The following is a 12,292-nucleotide window of genomic DNA, read 5'->3' on the forward strand; positions in this document are numbered from 1 at the left end:
TGCCCTGTGATGTACCTGCTCTGGTGTCCACACTGCCCTGTTGCTGTTCTCATACTGCTCTATGCCCTGTGATGTACCTGCTATGGTGTCCACACTGCCCTGTTGCTGTTCTCATACTGCTGTATGCCCTGTGATGTACCTGCTCTGGTGTCCACACTGCCCTGTTGCTGTTCTCATACTGCTCTATGCCCTGTGATGTACTGCCTCTGATGTACCTGCTCTGGTGTCCACACTGCCCTGTTGCTGTTCTCATGCTGCTCTATGCCCTGTGATGTACCTGCTCTGGTGTCCACACCGCCCTGTTGCTGTTCTCATGCTGCTCTATGCCCTGTGATGTACCTGCTCTGGTGTCCACACTGCCCTGTTGCTGTTCTCATACTGCTGTATGCCCTGTGATGTACCTGCTCTGGTGTCCACACTGCCCTGTTGCTGTTCTCATACTGCTGTATGCCCTGTGATGTACCTGCTCTGGTGTCCACACTGCCCTGTTGCTGTTCTCATACTGCTCTATGCCCTGTGATGTACTGCCTCTGATGTACCTGCTCTGGTGTCCACACTGCCCTGTTGCTGTTCTCATACTGCTCTATGCCCTGTGATGTGCTGCCTCTGATGGACCTGTGCCTTGCCAAGGACTGTAGGTGCACTTAGCCCCTCTCATGTGCTGCCTCTGATGGACCTGTGCCTTGCCAAGGACTGTTGGTGCACTTAGCCCCTCTCATGTGCTGCCTCTGATGGACCTGTACCTTGCCAAGGACTGTTGGTGCACTTGGGCCCTCTCATGTGCTGCCTCTGATGTACCTGCTCTGGTGTCCACACTGCCCTGTTGCTGTTCTCATGCTGCTCTATGCCCTGTGATGTACCTGCTCGGGTGTCCACACTGCCCTGTTGCTGTTCTCATACTGCTGTATGCCCTGTGATGTACTGCCTCTGATGTACCTGCTCTGGTGTCCACACTGCCCTGTTGCTGTTCTCATACTGCTCTATGCCCTGTGATGTACTGCCTCTGATGTACCTGCTCGGGTGTCCACACTGCCCTGTTGCTGTTCTCATGCTGCTGTATGCCCTGTGATGTACCTGCTCTGGTGTCCACACTGCCCTGTTGCTGTTCTCATACTGCTGTATGCCCTGTGATGTACCTGCTCTGGTGTCCACACTGCCCTGTTGCTGTTCTCATACTGCTCTATGCCCTGTGATGTGCTGCCTCTGATGGACCTGTGCCTTGCCAAGGACTGTAGGTGCACTTAGCCCCTCTCATGTGCTGCCTCTGATGGACCTGTGCCTTGCCAAGGACTGTTGGTGCACTTAGCCCCTCTCATGTGCTGCCTCTGATGGACCTGTGCCTTGCCAAGGACTGTTGGTGCACTTAGCCCCTCTCATGTGCTGCCTCTGATGGACCTGTACCTTGCCAAGGACTGTTGGTGCACTTGGGCCCTCTCATGTGCTGCCTCTGATGTACCTGCTCTGGTGTCCACACTGCCCTGTTGCTGTTCTCATGCTGCTCTATGCCCTGTGATGTACCTGCTCGGGTGTCCACACTGCCCTGTTGCTGTTCTCATACTGCTGTATGCCCTGTGATGTACTGCCTCTGATGTACCTGCTCTGGTGTCCACACTGCCCTGTTGCTGTTCTCATACTGCTCTATGCCCTGTGATGTACTGCCTCTGATGTACCTGCTCTGGTGTCCACACTGCCCTGTTGCTGTTCTCATGCTGCTGTATGCCCTGTGATGTACCTGCTCTGGTGTCCACACTGCCCTGTTGCTGTTCTCATACTGCTGTATGCCCTGTGATGTACCTGCTCTGGTGTCCACACTGCCCTGTTGCTGTTCTCATACTGCTCTATGCCCTGTGATGTGCTGCCTCTGATGGACCTGTGCCTTGCCAAGGACTGTAGGTGCACTTAGCCCCTCTCATGTGCTGCCTCTGATGGACCTGTGCCTTGCCAAGGACTGTTGGTGCACTTAGCCCCTCTCATGTGCTGCCTCTGATGGACCTGTGCCTTGCCAAGGACTGTTGGTGCACTTGGGCCCTCTCATGTGCTGCCTCTGATGGACCTGTGCCTTGCCATGGACTGTTGGTGCACTTAGCCCCTCTCATGTGCTGCCTCTGATGGACCTGTGCCTTGCCAAGGACTGTAGGTGCACTTAGCCCCTCTCATGTGCTGCCTCTGATGGACCTGCTCTGGTGTCCACACTGCCCTGTTGCTGTTCTCATGCTGCTCTATGCCCTGTGATGTACCTGCTCTGGTGTCCACACTGCCCTGTTGCTGTTCTCATACTGCTGTATGCCCTGTGATGTACCTGCTCTGGTGTCCACACTGCCCTGTTGCTGTTCTCATACTGCTGTATGCCCTGTGATGTACCTGCTCTGGTGTCCACACTGCCCTGTTGCTGTTCTCATACTGCTCTATGCCCTGTGATGTACTGCCTCTGATGTACCTGCTCTGGTGTCCACACTGCCCTGTTGCTGTTCTCATGCTGCTCTATGCCCTGTGATGTACCTGCTCTGGTGTCCACACCGCCCTGTTGCTGTTCTCATGCTGCTCTATGCCCTGTGATGTACCTGCTCTGGTGTCCACACTGCCCTGTTGCTGTTCTCATACTGCTGTATGCCCTGTGATGTACCTGCTCTGGTGTCCACACTGCCCTGTTGCTGTTCTCATACTGCTGTATGCCCTGTGATGTACCTGCTCTGGTGTCCACACTGCCCTGTTGCTGTTCTCATACTGCTCTATGCCCTGTGATGTACTGCCTCTGATGTACCTGCTCTGGTGTCCACACTGCCCTGTTGCTGTTCTCATGCTGCTCTATGCCCTGTGATGTACCTGCTCTGGTGTCCACACTGCCCTGTTGCTGTTCTCATACTGCTGTATGCCCTGTGATGTACCTGATCTGGTGTCCACACTGCCCTGTTGCTGTTCTCATACTGCTCTATGCCCTGTGATGTACTGCCTCTGATGTACCTGCTCTGGTGTCCACACTGCCCTGTTGCTGTTCTCATGCTGCTCTATGCCCTGTGATGTACCTGCTCTGGTGTCCACACTGCCCTGTTGCTGTTCTCATACTGCTCTATGCCCTGTAATGTACCTGCTCTGGTGTCCACACTGCCCATGCTCGAGCCTACACTGTGATGTTACCCCGATTATGTGTAAATAAAGTTGTCATTCATGTGTCGTGGGTTGTCGGAGTCATTCTTGCGTGTGTGATGCTGGTGTGTATTTGTTTTTCCTTCAAGGCAGTGTGTTCGGATAAATGTCTCTCCCCCCTACCTAGGTCACGACTCTTGCAGGTGCTGCCGTCCACACGACTCAGTGGTTTCCGGTACATGTGACTCCCCCCTACCTGGGTGACGACCCTTGCAGGTGGTGCCCTCCACAAGAATCAGTCGTTTCCGCTACATGCCACTCCCCCTTACCTGGGTGACGACCCTTGCAGGTGGTGCCCTCCACAAGAATCAGTCGTTTCCGCTACATGCCACTCCCCCTACCTGGGTGACGACCCTTGCAGGTGGTGCCCTCCACAAGAATCAGTCGTTTCCGCTACATGTCACTCCCCCCTCTCTATGTCACGTCCCTTGCAGGTACTCCTCACCAGGCAGCGAAATGTTTGTAGCCTACCTGCGTCGTCCTCGATGGTGGGCCAAGACTAGGACGTGGTGGATCGCGTAGAGTATCGGGTATGCGTGTAGTGCAGGGTCCATGTCGGCGAGCGGCTCGTGGTGGGTATGGTCGCTGTGGTGAATCCGCTGTGTTCAGGCAGGTTGTTTTTCCGCGGCGCTTTTATGTGTATTTTCCGCTATCTTGATTTGGTGGTCGGGCGTAGACGTCAGTCCGTACGGCGGCGTATCTGGATTGGTTACGTCCGCTGCGTGGTTGGGTGAGGTTGTGCGGCGGACCTTCATCTACCGCAGCGGACGGATTTTGACCTCTATTTGCTATCCTGATCTGGCGGACGGAGTGTCCGCGACGGGCGGACGGAGAATAGGCATGTTCCGCATACTCCGGTGCTGCGGAGGAACTTCCGTCCGCCATCCTAATGACCCCCATAGTTTGTAGACCCAGGCATATCAAGACATTGAATAATAAAATCCATTGCAGGTTTTCTGTTCAAAAAACAAATATCAGAGCAATCTCCACTCAGCCACATAAAATTTTGCCATACATATTTATTGAGTATGTCTCAAAACCTGACTGCATATTACAATCTGGTGGATCAACAATCCCAGACTTAATGACTTCCCCTTAACCCAACTGACTGCAGTGGATCAGATGTCCTCCACCCCCGCCCCACCCGCTTACCGCACCCATGTAGCCGAACTAGGGGCCTTCTGTTCCAGTGGTTGGAAAAGGTGCAGCTGCAGTTCACAAAAATAAAACACGACAGATTCCAGGCCTGCACATGGAAGCTGGAACTTTGCATTCCCTTTGAAGAGAGACAGGTCATAGACATCCGAGACCCCCCACAAAAAAATGTGTTTGTAGACTGACTTGGTACTTTGTGCATCAACTGACTTGAGTCCCAGAGGACACTCTCGGCCTTTCATCCTTTTGGATTCAATAACTTATATACACAATAATAAAAACTGTAATTTGCAGTGCAAGGGAATAAAAGCAGTTTCCCCTGCATGCAGTCTATAAAACCCAAGTTTTTATTATTGTGTCTACTTCATCACACAAAAGGTTTATGGGTCAGGTCGTTGTCATATGTTTTTCAAAGCCATTTATTATTTGTAAGAGTCTGTGCACTACTTCTAAGATAGCTCGAAATTACATCAGACCTCGGAGAGCCTTGAATTACTTCTAAGATGTTTGTGAACCTTAAGTATATTTTTAGACTTCTGCAAACCATGAACAATATACAACCACAAATTGACATTTTAAATTGAAAAATACATTTGACCCCTGGCAACTTTGAAGATGGGTTATAAGATCCTGAGTAAAATCCATGGAAAACAAATACTAAGTGTTGCCTGACTTTATCCATGAGTATCAGACTGAATTTGTAACAAGAAAGATAGCAATTCCGCACAAAAAAGTTGTAAATTCACTCAAAGTCAATTAAACAAAAATTGTTAGTGATGATCTGAAGACATTTTCACGTCGTTGTGTTCTTGTTCTCTTTTGAAAATTATTCTTTGTTGTAAAAGACGTCTGCTTCAAATTCTTTTTGTTCAACACATTTGAAGCAGATGCTAAGACGGCAGTTACTGGTTACCGTGCCTTTCCAATGGTGACTACACAGATATTTTACCTTTCTGTCTCAACAACTAATTGATGACATAGAATTTTGAATGTGATTATACACCCTAAATTTATATTAGAGCCTTAAGAAAGTCCCTATTGGGACGAACCGCGTCGGCTAATGGATTTTGAATATTGAATTTTATCAGCTTGATGTATTCGTCTTTTTCAATAAAGAATAATTTTCAAAAGAGAACAACAACTTGAAAATTCCTTCAGATCATCACTAACAACGGATTTACAACGTTTGTGTGCAGAATTGCTGGAGACGGGCGCCCTGCCTGGTTTTCCTGCACCAACATTATTTTTCCAAAGTTTTGCTGACAGGTGCGGTTTCTGTGCTCTTGCCTCAGCCCTAAGTTCGCTTTTTCTCAAACTGGATTTGTGTTGAGCAGAAGAACTTCCCCAAACACTAGATGGTTGTTGCACTTTATGCTAAGTTTTAGACATGGGCCAGATGTAGGTAATTTCGATTTACCGACTCTTAAATACCGACCCATACCGAATCGGTATTTAAGAGTCGGTAAATTTGAAGGAGGCAGATGTAGGTAAAAAATTACCGAATCTGTAAGAGTCGGTATTTACCGATTCTGTAAATACCGAATCTGTATTTCCCATTGATTCCTATGGGCCTTGAAGCCCATAGGAATCAATGGGAAATACAGATTCAGTATTTACAGAATCGGTAAATACCGAATCCTGCAAGGGTGCAGGGGGTGTCACTTTGACACCCTCTAGCACCCCAACTACAGGCTTGTGTGCCATGTGGCACACATACATGCCCTAAGGGCATGTCTGTGTGTCACATTGCACAGGTGTGCATGCACAGATGTGCATGCACACCTGAATTCGGTATTTTACCACCCAATAGGATTGGGTGGTAAAATACCAACTCTTAAGGGCCTGTGGCACTCTCAGGAGTGTCATCTACATATGGATTTACAGAATCGGTATGTTTACTGATTCGGTAAAATACCGAAGTGGTAAATTTACCGAATCGGTAAATATACCGATTCTGTAAATTCCGACCCACCTACATCTCAAAGCCAAATACCGGTCGGTAACGGCCGAAATCGGCCGTTACCGACCGGTATTTGGCTACCTACATCTGGCCCTAAGCATCTTATTCCCTGAGTTGGTTCTACGTTTAGGTTGGATAAAATAGTTACATACTAATTTGTCAGAGTGAAGGTTGGAAAACATATAACTGATCCTCTTAAAACATCTTGCAGGACTCAGCAAGGTTGCCCATTGTCTCCCATTGTCTTCCTTACTCTTAGCGCTGGCTATGGAACCCATGGCAGCTAATCTGCCACAATCTTGGTTAGACTGGTGTATTCCGCTGAGAGGCACCATACATAATATATGTTTCTATGCTGATGATGTGCTCACATACAGAAGGACATCAGGGACAGTACTGCTGAGGTTGCCCAATTACTCCAAAATATCATGAGGATTACAGAGAGGGGATTAATTGGTCTAAGTTTTATCTCTTTCCCATTTATCAGGTTGCAGCCTCACAAGAGCTAGAGATGGGTGATGGAATTATTCCATGGGAAGGAAGGTCATTTTGATACTTGGGAATCCAAATATAATATTTACTAGAGTTGATTTAATATCCCAAGTCGAATCTTGGAAGGCCCTTGCACCAATTCCTGCTAGGACAGTACTGGCAAAGATAGTTATGCTTCCAGGGTTATCACTCTTTACACCTTTCCCATTGTTTCTTAAAACATCTTTGTTTTATAACTTAGACATATTATTGAGAGATCTGATATAAAGGCAGGTAGGAAAAATGTATCCTTGACTAATCTGCAATTGCCGACTGATGGATTTGGCGCTCTAAATTTTGAACAAGACGAACTGGTGGCACAACTGCAGTGGATATGAAGATTACTTGCAGGGTAATTGAATTATGAAAACACTCAAGATCATCACAGGCTGGATAGGTGACATGAACTCCTTTACACCCCTATTTGGATGTGCCACATCTATTCCTGTCTCATGCGTACAATGTTGAGATGTTACAAATGAATATTTATTCTCACTAAAGAGATACCCACATGTGCTCTGTTAATTTCTCCATTGCAAATTCCTAAAGGGAAAGATGTTTAAACACGAAGGGAGTTACTCCCTCGGGCAGCAGTATTTAAACATGAAGGGAGTTACTCCCTCGGGTAGAGGTAAGTATTATCACACTGGGAGAGTTATTCCAAAAGCAGTTTCTCTTATCCTTGACTCGTTAGTTCATCAAATATATATCGAGGTCTGCCAATTTATAACCTATAGAAAGATCAGTGACTCAAGCCATAAAATATGGTGTACAGTGGATGAAGGACACAAACTCACACAGTCATCCAAACATTACACACTATTGGTTCAGGAAGATACTTCATGTGCTGGATCAAAAAGGTCATACTTTCTCAAACTAAAATATCTATGTATACGACTAGGGACCTGTAGGAGACCAACACTAAAACGGTTATGACAAAGAATGGGAAAAGATTGCAATTTATCAGAGATAGGTTTTCCTTAATGCTGAATTCCAGTGCATACATGTCAACATTTTACACAATGCCTATGTCACCCTGAGTAAGATCAATTGGATCTTTCCATAGTCCGATCATCATTGTCCCAGATGTCATGTCTCATATACCAGCCTTCTACTTATGCTATGGGCATTGTCAACCTTACTTGAGGTCTGGTCACAAGTTTTCTACACAAAGCAGTGACAGGATAAGATGACAGCTGAGGGCACCTGTCTGGAAAGCTGTACATTGCACCTTTTCAAATGTCCAAAGGAAGTAAAAGAGGTAGCAAAAACTATAGATTTAGCAGCAGTAACAGTCAGGAGAGCCAACTCTTTCAGATGAAAGCCTTATCACCCCCAGACTAAAATGCTGGATAAGTATTACAATCAGATGGGCTGAGGCAGAAAGATTGGCACTGTATAGAAAAGAGGTAAGAAGTTTAAGGAGATTACCTATAAGGCAAAGGTGGCATGAACATATTCATACATTGAAAGAAGTAATGAATGAATCATGAACTATGCCCCCTTGATCTAGTTGGCACTCCTTATGTATAACAGACATTTGGACTGGATATATAATCTATATCTTAAGACTAGGCCAGGAATTTAATGTAGTGTAAACACAAACCTTAACTACAATGTTGGAATGTAAAGGGGTGTTGTGAGAATGTGGATTATTATTTGGGGAAGATAGTAACCCACTGTTAGACCTGGCATCCATGGCGTGGTTTCCCTTGACTTTTTCCCTTTCTGACCTCCAGTTTTGCTGACTTAATTTTTGCTGGCTTTAGGAATCAGGGCACTTTACACCTGCTGACCAGTGCTAAAGTGCAGGTGCTCTTTCGATAAAACAAGGTTACATTGGCTTAGCCACAACTGGAATATTTAATTTACTTATAAGTCCCTAGTAAAGTGCACTGCCTGTGTCCAAGGCCTGTAAATTAAATGGTACTAGTTGGCCTGCAGCACTTATTGTTCAACCCATGGCAGTGGCACTGAAGAGGCAGTGTCAGCAGTTTTAAACTGCCATATGGACCTGGCATGATATCCCACTTGCTAGGCCCCACGCTTCCTTTTTAATACATATAAGTCATCCCTAAGGTAGGCCCTGGACAGCCCCTTGGGCATGGTGCAGAGTAATTAAAACGAGGGGCATGTACTTTTAAGTTTTACATGTCCAGGTTGTGAAACATTCTAAAATGCGTTGCTCACTACTGCAAGTTCTATCCTGCATATAGGATAACATTGGGATTGCCTTATTGCATCCTACAAGTGTCATTTTCAATTGGGAAAAGATAGAAATTCGAAGTCTCTAGTCTCACAATTAAAACAAATGAGGACATTGGATTTTAAATTGTATGCCTGAAAATGCCACTTTTAGAAAGCTGTCATTTTCTTACTTAAACCATTCTGTGCCTTTGCCTGTCTCTGAATACACATCTAAGGTGGTGGGAAGCTGGGCTTTGTGCATTCCCTCTAGACAGTCACACACAAAGTGAGCTGGGGTGTGACGTTCACATACTGATACCTTTCACCAGTCTGATGGGTTTTCCTGTGCTGGATGGGAGGGAGGAGCTGACACTTGCACCTGAATAGGGCTTTGCCTGCTCCCACACAAGAGCTGCATGCTCCCCTTTAGTGAGACTGGAGCTAGGGCATGAAGGGCAGGGACCTTGTGGACTTTAAAGAAATGTCTTTGAAGTTTCCCCCCTCAAAGGCATAACTGGGTGTAACTACTGGACCCTTGACACTACCAACTCAGTACACTCTGGACCTGAGGACACTCTGCCAGGGAGAAGGACTACTGTGCTGCAGAAAGGACTGATACTCTGCTGGACTCTGCTAGATTTTCTGGACTCCTGCTCTGCTGTGCCTGCCCTGCTGCCCCCTGCCTGGTGGTGAGATGGACTGGACCTGGATCTTTACAGCCCCAGAGCCAAGTAACTCCAAGGGCTTGCTGGCTTGCCTCCTGTTCTGAAATCTCGGGGACATCAAAAACTTGATTCAACTCTGCTTCAGCTTCTGGACTCTTCCAACTATGAGTCCCGCCCTGCCTAGAGGTGCCTACGCCTTGAATGGTGGTTCTGCAACAGTTTTCTTCAAAAGGCCGCACATGGGTATTAGTGCTTTTGCCTTCAACATCGATGCAGTGCCATTTCGAGGGCATCCCTGCGTGGTTCAACATCAAAGGGGGTTCGGCGACAAAGCGGGACCCGAATGCGAGGCTCGACGATGACGCATTGCCTCCATCACAAAGGAGTTCCATGACGATGCAGGACCCGTCTGTGTGGCCCGACTATGATGCATCTACTTTACTGCTTGGCTCAAAACTGACACAGTTGCTCCTTGATGTCGACGCATTCTCCGAAAAGGTACTGTTTTCAGCGGGGCCTGCGTAGCTTCTGTATCCGACCCGCACTCCATTGCGGTCAGCTTTCTTTTCAGAGTTGACCCGGTCCAGAGCGACCAGATGTTCCGGGTTGGAGCTTTATGACTCTAAGCACTATGTGCCAGATGTACGTCATGCAAAATAGAGCTTCGCAAATTGCGACTCATTTGCTACTCGCAATTTGCGAGGCACTATTTGACATGTACATCAGTGTGTTTAACACTGTTTGCGGTTCCCATTTGGGTCGCAAATTGCGTGGCTCATGAATATTAATTAGCCTCTCACAATTTGCCAGTGCATTGGTAATGACATGCCCTCCCAGGGATGGTGGCCTGCTGGGCTCAGCAGACCGCCATGTATGGGACTGCTTTAAAATAAAGCAGGTTTTTTTTTCAATGCAGCCCGTTTACGGGATGCTTGTTTTTTTTAATGAAACTTTTTCATTTCATTTTTTAAGGGCAGGTAGTGGTCCCTGGGACCAATGCCAGCCCTTAAAAAATATTTTTAGACAGTCACAAAGTGGAAGGGGTAATGTATCGCCCTTTCTTGATAATATGGCCCTTGGTTCTTTAGGTTATTTTGCACCCTCCCACTTTCTGTATTGGTTGCATTATAGAATACGTTCAACTATACTGTTATGGAATGATGAGGAATTGTACAAAATGGTCATATGATGAAATTTGTACAAATGCCAGTGTCATTATGTAGGTTTCCTACAAATTGTTCTCGGAAATGTTTGATTATTTGGGTGTGTTTGTAAAGTGGGTAATTAGCTATATTTTATTATGATACTCCTACACTCTTTGAAAACCAGCTGATAATTGATTATTAAATGACATAAGAGTTCGGACCCGTCCTTTTAACCAATAGTGGATGTTTACCAAAATAGTATTAGTACTGTATAATGTCGTTTGTTTTAAATGTTGCTTTTATGGATGTTTTTTTACTTCCGAATAAAGTATTAGAATAATAAAAATAAAATAAACTACTCCACTATCATTGTTAGGACCAATAAAGGCTTCAATAATTTAAACCTGAGCTAAACCAATGATAGCTATTACACAGAGCAGACAGGCTTAAGAAAATGTGTAAAGCATTTAGAAGTACCAAAACAGTCAAAAAGTTAAAAAGACAACACAAAAAAAATTCAACTTCAATTTGTAATGTAATTAATGAAATGACACCAAAAAAGAAAACACCAAAAAGGGTTACTGGAGACATGAATTTTTAAAGTTTTCTGATTGATTGTTTGATTGATTGATTGTAAGTGACAACAGTGCCAAAAAAGCACAGCACATACACTGTGGATATCTGGTCGAGCTAGACCAGGATAAAGTCACAAGTTCAGACTGACCCCTATTGAGTGCCTACTGGCTACAGGGACTCAGTTATGCCAGGTGAACAAGAGTACCTTAGATCCCTGGTTGCAAAGGTTTGCAGAGCCCCTTGTGTAGGATTCATCACGCAGCTGAGGCGATGCGAGGTCCCGGGTGGAGATGCGTTGCACAACGTCAGTTCAGAGGAGCTGTGAGGCTGTGATGTGGGGTTCCACATCGTCATAGAGGAGGCTATTGACAAGGGGCTTGCGAAACAATGTCCTACGTCGAGAATGCATTGCACACTAGCTGCTTCTAAAGAAGCTATGGGGCTTGCAATGTGGAGTCCTGTTTCATCGTCACGGCTGCTGACAATGAAAAGCTTGCACTGTGAGGGACTGCAATGGGAATGCCGACATGCAGCAGCCGTTTAGATGAGGCTGTGGGCTGCTGAGGCGTTGCAAAGTCCTTGTGCCGGGAAGTCCACACAGCAGAGGTTGTGCTCAGGTTCGCGATGTGCAGCAGAGGAGATGCGTTGGTCTGCTGGATCCACAGGTGAGCTGGCACAACACCTTCAGGCCCGTTTCCAAGTGTCCAGAATTGGGTTGCCACCACTTGGGAGGGTAGGACTCACAGATGGCTGAGTCGAGGTGCTAATTCCAAGGTTATGGGAAGCCTGTTATGTCCCTGTGGCTTCCGATCCAGAGACCAGCCAACTGACCTTTGGAGTCATCTTGGGGTCCTGAGGTTGAGATGCTGGTGCAGTCCTTCTCATCCAGGCAGGAGGGCAGCAGGGCAACAGGGCAGCAGGGCAGTCCA

The sequence above is a fragment of the Lissotriton helveticus genome, chromosome 7, assembly GCF_964261635.1.
Source record: "Lissotriton helveticus chromosome 7, aLisHel1.1, whole genome shotgun sequence".
NCBI classification, from domain to species: Eukaryota; Metazoa; Chordata; class Amphibia; order Caudata; family Salamandridae; genus Lissotriton; species Lissotriton helveticus.